This window comes from Hemiscyllium ocellatum, chromosome 41 (assembly GCF_020745735.1).
Source record: "Hemiscyllium ocellatum isolate sHemOce1 chromosome 41, sHemOce1.pat.X.cur, whole genome shotgun sequence".
NCBI classification, from domain to species: domain Eukaryota; kingdom Metazoa; phylum Chordata; class Chondrichthyes; order Orectolobiformes; family Hemiscylliidae; genus Hemiscyllium; species Hemiscyllium ocellatum.
In genome coordinates, this window is record NC_083441.1 from 3,817,748 (window position 1) to 3,828,672 (window position 10,925).

A 10,925-nucleotide genomic window follows, 5' to 3' on the forward strand; every position below is an offset into this window, starting at 1 on the left:
ATTGGCAGTTGCACAACACAATTAATATGATAGATTGTACAATCAATTCAGTCCATCAGCACTATTCACAAATAGCTAATACTAATTATTAAATTACAGTTTAACTGAGAATCTGAGAACTTTTGTCTAAATTGTTTAGTCAACTGTTTAGTCATCTGATTATTAAATTACAGTTTAACTAAGAATCTGAGAACTTTTGTTTAAACTGTTTAGTCAACTGTTTAGTCATCTGATTGTCAAATATTATTCATGATCATGTGAATTTGTTCTGGCAATTTGTTAACCATCAATATTTTATTGTGGTTCTGATATTTGTGTTTCCATAATATATTGCTTTCTGATGTGAAGCTAGTCTTGTGCACACTGTGTTCTCAGATCCAGCAGCAGGAATAACATAGGATGTGCAAACAGCCAGTGTACCATGTCTTCTTCCTTGACCCTGTTATGCCATTGCTCACTATCCCTATTTCATGTAAATTGCTTTAAAACTATTAAAATCAATCCCTGTCTTGAATGTATGCAATGACTCTGTTATATTAATGAACAGGTAAAGAGAAAATATATTTCTCAAAGTGCACTTTAGTTCTTAATGTGTGGTGAAAACAATCCATTATTAACTCAAACGTAAACTGTTCCCCAATTAAATCCAAATAAACAATATGAAATGAGTGTAAATACAATAGATGACTTCATCGGTGCACTCAATGGGCTGAAAGGCCTATTCTGTCCTGAGTGACACTCTGACTCTCAGATATTGAATGGGTGGATTGTCAAGCATCTGTTTGTAGAAAACCTGTGGGTAGTTAATATAGGCAAAAAAAAAACAGAACATCTGCGGGTCAAAGTCCAAGCAAAAACAGGTAGAATTAATCTATTGCTCCCAGTTCTTTTGCCTTGGGTTTTGGTGATCGCATGACCTTGTACATGAGTGGTATGTGGTTCTGGAAAAGCACAGCAGTGTAAGCAGCATCCAAGAAGCAGGAGAATCAAGGTTTCAGGCAAAAGCTTATGCCTAAAACGTCATTATGCCCACAATTTCGACTCTGATCTCCAGCAACTGCATTCCTCACTTTCCCCTAATCGCATGTGAGTGCATTGATTCTCAATTTGGTAGCTGGATCATTAAGACCACACTTTTGATTGGCACGAGAAAACGTCTTTCTTTATCAGTGGATTGGTTATGCTATTTTACCACATTAGTGTCCAGGGACATAAAGGCTATATGGGTTAGCTATGGGAAATGCGGTAGGGCACTGGGATCTGTCTGTGTGATATGCTTTTCAGAGAATCAGTGCAGACCTGATGGGTTGAAAAGCTTCCTTCTGCACTGTAAGCATTCTATGACTCATCCTCCATTACTCCAGTAATTGTGAAATTGAAGATTCAACTCCCCAGCAAAAATAATCCTCTTCTCATCCTAAAAATGTCGACTTCTTATTCTGATACACTCTTCCCTTCGCTTTAAATGCACATGCCAACAAGGGCATCCTAACTGCATTTGCCCTTCTGAGGTTTCTCAGAATTTTGTTTAACTCAAAGAGAAATCACCTCATTTTCAAGCATTCCAGTCACCTCAATCTCTCCTTAACAGAGAATCCCACTATCACATGCACATTCTAATTAACCTTTATTGTATTTCCTTATGTATGCATATCTTTCCCTCCAAAAAGGATATTACAGATCGCATCTCATCAAGGCTGTGTACAACTATAGCCAGATTTAGTTTCTCCTGTTCTCAATGTTGCAATTCATCTAAGAGAGTGAATGGGTGCTTTGTTATCAGCTAATAATAACTGATGGCAATACTATGATCTATACCTAGTTGCCCTTCGAATGATATCATAGGATATGGTGGTGAGCTGCCTTCTTGAATCGCTGGAGCGCATTTAGTGTAGGAACACGCACAATGCTTCCTGTTTCTGATTATCTGTTCTCGCCAACTCTATTGTTAGTTTTTTCTTATTCCTGTAAAATGGCTAACTTGTCATTTTTGAGTTATAATTATTTCAAGTCTTTATTTTATTCACATGTTATCACTGGGAACTAAGACAAATACTCTTGCTTATGTAGAGATGCTGGTGTTGGACTTGGGTAGACAAGGTCAGAAGTCACACAACACCAGGTTATTGGAAATCACAAGCTTTCGGAGGGCTGCTCCTGCAAGAGGGCTGCTCCTGCTCCTTCTCTGCATGCAATGGGACGTGCCCTTCCTGGAGGGAAGTTTGTATGAATTAATTATATTGTGACTTCATGCTTTATTTCTGCATTAAAATTACTCCAGCCTTTGGGGTGTCGTTTAATTCAGTCTCATCGCTTATTATCTGAATTCAGAATTGAATCTTTAAGAAGAAAAGCACCCTGCAACCAGGCTGAAGGGGATGCCTCGACCTGGCCTGTACTCCTGTAATTATTGGTGGCAATGTCCCAGAAGGGCCGGGTCACCAGATGGCAGATACTATGTCTGGCTCAGCACATTCTACAGAACTCAGAGCGGCGGAGAGAAGTAAGAGGCTGGATGCGGTGATTCCTTCTCCTCCCTTCAGCACCTCCAAAAATGAGTGCTGTTTGCATGTGTTGCTGTCACATTTCCTTCAAGGCCAGACAGGTAGGGGAAACTGAGTGACTTGGCTGGAAGCAATCACGCAGTGAGCAGCGAAGGGTATAAATTGAACTGTTTAGATCGTCACACACAGTCGGGATCCCTTTAGTGTCTCCAATTGTCCTCTTCCGTTTGGGCTGAATATATTGCTCTTCAGCCTGGAACAGATTAGACAGGAAATAAACCAATAAACAAGAGGGAGATTGCAGTTAAACACTGAACAATAAACACAGCAATGTTCACTAGAAATCTAACAGAAAGCCATTTATATTTTCTTTATTCTGTAGTAAAATAACGCTGGACAACACTAAAACTCACTGGATATGCTTCAGATTCCTGCAGGTGTGGACTAGGCCCTGGAGGGTGGGAACAGACAGGTCGGTGAAGGAGTTTGAATTCAAGATCAGCAGTGTTAGTGACTGGTTCATACTGAGAGCTGAGGAGAGATCCTCTGTACAAGAATCTGTGATGCCATTCATTTCAAGGCTAGGGATTAGAGAGGAAAACAATCATGAGAATATCTTTACAATGTCTATTAGCCCAATTACTGACAGTCATGATAACAGCCAGTTATTATAAACACAGCTACACAACTTCAGTTTCTTTATTTTACAATTCGGGTTGCTCAGAGCAACGGACAGCAGCTTCACCCCAGAACCCTGTGGGTTATTATATCCCAGGCTCAGATCCATTAGTGATTGGTTTGTAATGAGAATAAAAGCGAGATCCTCTGCGCACGAGTATGTGAGAACATTACTGTCCAACCTGAGGATCAGAGATTGAAAGATAGTGGGAATCCGGGGAAATCCAATGCTTTAATGACAATAACAATACAGTCTAACATATTCAGGCAGCACAATTTCCACCCATGAAGAAGGAGAAATATTTTCAGTGCTGAAAATCTGAAATACAAATAGAATATGTTGGCAATAATCAGTAGGTGTGATAGCATCGAAAAAAGAGCAAAGAGGAGACTTCACTTCTCTTTCCAATGAACTTTTCTTAGCACTGGCAGAAAACAGACAATAGACATATTGTAAGTAAGAAGATAGGGGAGACAACAATGAAGACCAGACTAGAGTTCAGATAGAACCTATTTTCTGCGTTCTGTTCTGCTGTGAGAGGCTGCAGCTGTGGAGATTGTACAATTGAGAATACAGGATGTTCCAACAAGCTGTGCAAGTGTTGCAATTGTTTTTCACACTGATCCATTCTGATCACTGACTTTATTTTCAGAATAACTTCAGATTGCATTTAAAAGGATTTACTGCCCAATCATGCGATTTATTGCAGTCCAGAGCAGCCAGTAATTGGTTTGCACTAAGAGGGGAGTGAAGAGTGTATAACGCTGTGACCATCTAGCCTTGAAGATCAGAGAGAGAAATCATAGGAATTGGAGTAAATCCTTGGCAGTTGTTTTAACATTAAAGTGACTGTGATGAGAACAGAACATAGAACATAAAACATAAGAACAGTACAGCACAGGACAGGCCCTTCAGCCCTTGATGTTGCGCCGACCTGTGAACTGTTCTCAGCTCGTCCCCTTACACTATCCCAAAATCATCCATGTGCTTATCCAAGGATTGCTTAAATCTCTCTTATGTGGCTGAGTTAACTACTTTGGCAGGTAAGGCATTCCACGCACTGATCACTCTCTGAGTAAAGAACCTGACATATGTCTTAAATCTATCACCCCTCAGTTTGTAGTTAAGCCCCCTCGTACAAGCTGACGTCATCATCCTAAGAAACAGACTTCCACTGTCTACCCTTTCTAATTCTCCGATCATCTTGTATGGCTCTATCAAATCCCCTCTTAGCGTTCTTCTTTCCAATGAGAACAGATCCGATTCTCTCAGCCTTTCCTCATAAGACCTTCCCAACAGACCAGGCAACATCTTGGTAAATCTCCTCTGCACCTTTTCCAATGCTTCCACATCCTTCCTGAAATATGGTGACCAGAACAGTACATAATATTCCAAGTGTGACCACATTAGCATTTTGTATAGTTGCAGCATGATATTGCGACTCTGGAACTCAATCCCTCTACCAATGAAACCTAACACACCATATGCCTTCTTAATAGCACTATCAACCTGAGTGGCAACTTTCAGGGATCTATGTACATGGACTCCAAGATCCCTCTGCATATCCACACTATACAGTATTCTGCCTTCCTGTTATTCTTCCCAAAGTGCATCACCTCACATTTAGCTGCATAGAACTCCATTTGCCATCTCTCAGACCAATTCTGCAGTTTATGCAACCTGTAACATTCTTCCAAACTGTCACCACTCTGCCGACTTCAGTGTCATCTGCAAATTTACTAATCCACCCAACTATGCCAGCGTCTAAGTCATTGATAAAAATGGTCCCAAAACAGAATCTTGTGGCACACGACCAGTAACCAGAGTCCAGGCTGAATAGTTCCCATCAACTATCCACTCGCTGCCTTCCTTCAGAAAGCCAGTTTCTAATCCAAACTGCTAAATCATCCTCAATCCCATGCCTTTGCATTTTCTCCAACAGCCTACGATGTGGAACCTTATCAAAGGCTTTACTGAAGTCCATGTACATCACGTCAATTGCCCTACTGCCATCCACATGCTTGCTCAACTTCTCAAAAAACTCAATGAGGTTTGTGAGACGTGACCCACCCTTGACGAAACCAACTTGACTGTCTGAAATCAAATTGTTGCTTGATAGATTATTATAAATCTTATCCCTTTTAATCCTTTCCAAAACCTTTCTTACAACAGATGTAACGCTCACTGGTATATAATTACCTGGGTCATCTCTACTGCCCTTCTTGAACAAGGGCACAACATTTGCAATCCTCCAGTCCTCTGGTACTAAACCTGCAGACAATGACGACTCAAATATCAAAGCCAAAGGTTCTGCTATCTTCTTCCTAGCTTCCCAGAGAACCCTTGTATAAATCCCATCCGACCCAGGAATGTCTACTTTCAGTCCTTCTAGAATTGATAACACCTGCATGTAACTAACTTCGATCCTTTCTAGTCTAATATCTTGTACCTCATTCTTCTCCTCTACAATATTCTCCTTTTCTTGAGTGAAAACTGATGAGAAATGTTCATTTAGCACCTCTCTGATCTCCACAGGTTCCACATTTAGCTTCCCACTTCTGTCTTTGACTGACCCTATTCCTCACCTTTTTATTCCTCGCATACCTATAGAAAGCTTTAGGGTTATCCTTTATTCTATTTGCTAAAGATTGCTCGTGTCCTCTCTGTGCACTTCTTAATTCTCTCTTTAAATCCTTTCTAGCTGATCTGTAACTCTCCATCACCTCATCTGAACCATCTTGCCTCATCAGCACAAATGCTCCTTCTGCTTACCAGACATGCAATTTCTGTAGTAAACCACAGTTCCCTTACTTTATCATTTCCTCCCTGCCTGATAGGGACATACCTATCAAGGAAATGCAATAACTGTTCCTTAAACCAGCTCCACATTGTCTGTATCCCCCGCATTTTGCTACCACATTCTCGGCATCCTAATTCTTGCCTAATTGTATTATAATTGCCCTTGGCCCACTGATAACTCTTGATCTGTGGCATATATCTATCCCTTTCCATCGCTAGTTTAAACGTAACTGAATTATGGTCACTCTCTTCAAAGTGCTCACCTACAACGAAATCATTACCAACACCAGATCCAGTCTGGCATCCCCTCTTGTTGGTCCTTCAACTTACAGTGTCAGGAAACCTTCCTGTACATATTGGACAAAAACTGATCCATCCAACGTACCAGACTTATAGCATTTCCAGTCAATGTTGGCTAAGTTAAAGTCCCCCAGAATGACCACTTTGTTCCTTTCACTCCTACCCAGAATAATTTTGCTAATCCTCTCTTCCACCTCCCTGGAACTCCACGAAGGCCTATAAAAAAACTCCAAGCAGTGTGACCTCTCCTCTCCTGTTTCTAACCTCACTCCACACTACCTCAGTAGATGAGTCCTCATCAAAAATCCTTTCAGCCACCATACTATCCTTGACTAACAAGGCCACATCTCCCCCTCTTTTACCACCTTGCCTGTTCTTAATGAAAGATCTAAAGCTTGGAACCTGCAACATCCATACCTCACCCTGATCTATCCATGTCTCTGAAATGGCCACAACATCGAAGTCCCAGTTACCTATCCATGCTGCAAGCTCTACTTATTTCCGATGCTTCTGGCGTTGAAGTAGACACACTTCAAACTAGCTTGCTGTCTGCCAGCACATTCCTGTTACTGGAAATCCTGTCCCTGTCCTCCCTGCTCTCATTCTCCTGTGCACTGCAACAACGTTGCAAGTTCCCATCCCCCAACCTAGTTTAAATCTGAATAGCACCAGCAAATTTTACACCCATGATATTAGTACCCCTCTGGTTCAAGTGGAGACCGTCCTGTTTGGACAGGTCCACCTTACCCAGAATGAACCTCGATTATCCAAGTGCCTGAAATCCTTCCTCCTGTACCATCCTTGCAGCTACGTGTTCAGCTGATATCTCTGCCTATTCTTTGCCTCACTAACACATGGCACCGATAACAAACCAGACATAATAACTGTGCAGTAATCAATGTGCAGTATTGATTTGATAACACTGCTCTAAATAAGGATATATAATTTCAGACATCCAGATATTACAACACCAGCTAACAGAACCTGGTACTCACCTCAGTGTCTGTATTTTGCAGTGCGGATTCTTCAGAGCTACAGACAATAGTTTCACTCCAACATCTCCCAGCTCATCATGACCCAGATCCAGAAGTGTTAGTGACTGGTTCACCGTGAGAGCAGCAGCAAGGTCTTCAGCACAAGAACCAGACTATAGTCCAGTCTGGAGAACAGAAAGAAAGTGAAGGAGAAGAATGATGGACATGTGGACAAAACATAGCAGGACTGACCTTAGACATGGACCCAGGATGCAGAATAGGAAGTGGCACGTCAATCAACTGTGACCAGGATCAACTTTAATAAATGTCAACATCGGATGTTCCAATAATCAGCAACAAATGTATTCTTGTCTGTTTTGTGTCCCTGCTCACACTTAATTGCGCTCTCTCTGTCCAACTTGTCTCTCTATACTTTAACGTAAATACCAGAATTGAAATACAAAACATAGAACTCTGTTTTTAATAATCTGAAACTAATAATAACCAGATACATTGTCAGACATGCAGCTGATGTAAGTAGAAATGTTGATACTTACTTCAGTTCCTGTATTTTACAGTCTGGATTCCTCAAGGCTGCACACAGTATTTTCACTCCTGAATCTTGCAGCTTATTGAAAGTCAATCTAAATGTAGAACAAAAACACTTTAGAGCAGCTGGAGTTTTCTGGAAAATAAAAACTGAGAAACCCACCAGTGATGGAATATGGATTGAAGTCTTGATTTTGTTTTGTCGGGGAATGCCGTTATTTGGTTTCACTACCAGCGGCGGTGAGACTGCAGACGGATCTAGCGAAATGTGCATTTCTTGACTCTTCCTTGGTAACTATCCACTATCTCTTCATCAGAGCATTGCCCTACTTTACACAACGTTCATTCTGTTCTGTTACAAAATTGGAATCTCCCCGTTCGCCTGGTTTAAACAAAGGAGAGTTGTCTCCTACGTTATGCTCTATTAAAAAAGCTCAACTTTTACTGCAGGCACAACTACTGCCACATATCAGTCAGTAATGACTCTTACACTTGCAAGACGTTTGTCCAGCTCTTGTTAGACCGCATGACAGCTCGGGAGCTGCAGATGGACTCACTGTGAAGCATCTGTGACATTGACGAGGTCATAACTAGGACGTTTAGTGAATTGGTCACACAACAGATTTAGGATTACTGACGGAGATGGTGAATGGGTGACCAACCGGCAGAGAAAGAGTAGGAAGTCAGTACAGGTGTCCCCTGCTGTCATCTCTCTCCAAAACAGGTATCCCATTTTGGATATTGTTGGGGGGAGATGGTTCACCAAGGGGAGGGAAGCAGTTGCCAGGATCATGGCAATGTGGCAGGCATTGCTGTTCAGAAAGGTGGGAAAAAGACTCGCAAGACCATAATCTTAAGGGATTCTATTGTAAGGCGAGTAAATAGACGGTTCTGTGGCCTCACACGAGACACCCAGGGTGGTATGTTACCTCCCAGGTGCTCGAGTTAGGGATGTCACCGATCGGCTGCAGAACATTCTGAAAGTGGAGGGTGAACAGCCAGTTGGCATGGCGCACATTGACACCAATGACACAAGTAAACAAAATGAGTTGAGCTCCTGAAAGCAGAATTCAGGGAGCTAGGAGAGAAGTTAAAGAAGAGAACCTCCACCAGTGGTACGTACTAGCCAGGGTAGAAATGAAAGAATAGGCAGGATGAACATGTGGCTTGAGGGATGGCGTAGGAGAGAGAGGTTCAGATTTGTGGGACATTGGGACCAGTTCTGGGAAAGGTGGGACTATTACAAATTGGACCGTCTATACCGGAACCAGACGGGAGCTAATGTCTTTTGGGGAGCTAATGTCTTTGGGGGAGCTTTTGCTACTTCTACTGGGGAGGTTTTAAACTAAAGTCGCAGGGGGCTGGGAACTTCAAAAGAAGACTACTAGACAGTGAGGTGGAAGATGGAGACTGGAAGGATCACAAAGCTAGCATTACCAAAGGGAAGAGGAGGTAGAGAGCAGATGAACGCAAAAGAACTGGCGGCCTTAAATGCATATACTTTAATGCAAGGAATATAGTGGATAAGGCAGATGAACTTAGGGCTTGGATTGGTACTTGGGAGTATGATATTATTGCGATTATAGAGACATGGTTGAAGGAAGAGCACGATTGGCAACTAAATGTTCTAGGATACAGATGTTTCAGACAGGACAGGGATGGAAGTAAAATGGGGGGAGGAGTTGCATTGCAGGTCAGGGATGATATCACGGCTTTGATAAGGAGGACACTATGGAGGGCTTGAGCAGTGAGGCGCTAGAGGTGGAGCTGAGAAATAAGAAGAGTGCAGTTACACCGGTGGAGCTGTATTAAAGGCCACCTAACTGTGAGCATGATGTCAAAGACCAAATAGGTAAACAGATTATGGGAAGATATAGAGGCAACAGATTGGTGGTGATGGGAGATTTTAATTTTCCCAACATTGACTGGGATACACTTAGTGTCAGAGATCTGGATTGAGCAGAATTTGTAAGGAGAGCAGTATGTCAATAGCCTAATGAGGGTACTCATCCCTTAGGACCACTCTCGTCTTTGTCTATGAGTATTCAAAAACTTGCAGGATTGTGGTCAATATTCACAAAGAAATCTCCCACTGCAACTTCTACCACTTGGCCTGGATCATTCCCCAACACTAGGTCAATTTCAAACACACACATCTGTTGATGTCTTCTGTGTCTTTCTTCTTCCAGCTGAGATCTCCGTGGGTTATCATCTTCCTTTTTACTGCTGTTATGTTTCATATGGAAAGGTATCTTTGATAGAGAGTGATTCTAATTTCTTGGGTCAGTCTTAATACCAGTTGCATTCTCTCCAATTTTCAAAACATTCGCATTTTTATACCCCCAATATAGGAACATCTCATTGGTTTGATGTTAGCAAAATAATAAATTCAAGCTCAATTAGGTTTTGGTATCCTGGGGCATAATGTAAATGTTGTTGGTTAAGTTCAAATTATTCTCAAAACAGCAACCAAATCTCAGGTATCCACTTCGTAGCCAAATGTTACATATTTTCAATTTTCCAGTACACTGTGAGACTGCCATCAAGTCATATACACAGGGGCTTATAATCTCTCAGTTCAGAACAGCATTCACACTCTGTCCTAAAGGCACAGTACACAACTTCAACTTCATACTATTTCTTCACTCCAGTGCTAGAAGCTCACTCAACCTTTATTCCGAAGACATGCCCTCCAATCCAGGCAGCATCCTGGTATATCTCTGCAACCTCTCTAAAGCTTCCACATCTTTCTTATAATTAGGTGACAAGAATTGTCACAAGAAGGGTCAGCCCAGCACAGCACAAGAAAACAAGTAGAGCTCCTACTATTCTTTTAAGCACAAGGTAAATGTCTCTCCACATTGTATCCATCAAACACTCCCTGGATGCACATGCACACATACTCTCTGTCTCTGCACTCAACTCTGAACTCTTAACTGTAATACCACAGGTTCACTGATGTCACTGGTTCAACATTCTCAACAAGAACAGGCCTAACTCAAATTCAAACCTCTTTGTGCAACTGTCTGTTCTCTTTTGACTCTGCTAGATTCCTGGTACTTAACATCCATATGAAGAATCATCCCAATCCCCTGTGGCTATGTCCTGCTCCCACAGTAT

The 10,925-nt window shown here is 41.8% G+C and overlaps 1 long non-coding RNA gene across 1 annotated transcript; it reads right to left on the reverse strand.

Moving 5' to 3' along the window:
- Window positions 1-218: 218 nt before the first annotated feature.
- LOC132834629 (uncharacterized) lies at window positions 219-7,915 on the reverse strand. The gene is made up of 4 exons (XR_009647232.1): window positions 7,814-7,915; window positions 7,278-7,441; window positions 2,918-3,085; window positions 219-2,757 (listed from the first exon to the last, which is right to left on the reverse strand). It is a non-coding gene; the product is annotated as an uncharacterized LOC132834629 (long non-coding RNA).
- Between the last annotated feature and the right edge of the window lie 3,010 nt (window positions 7,916-10,925).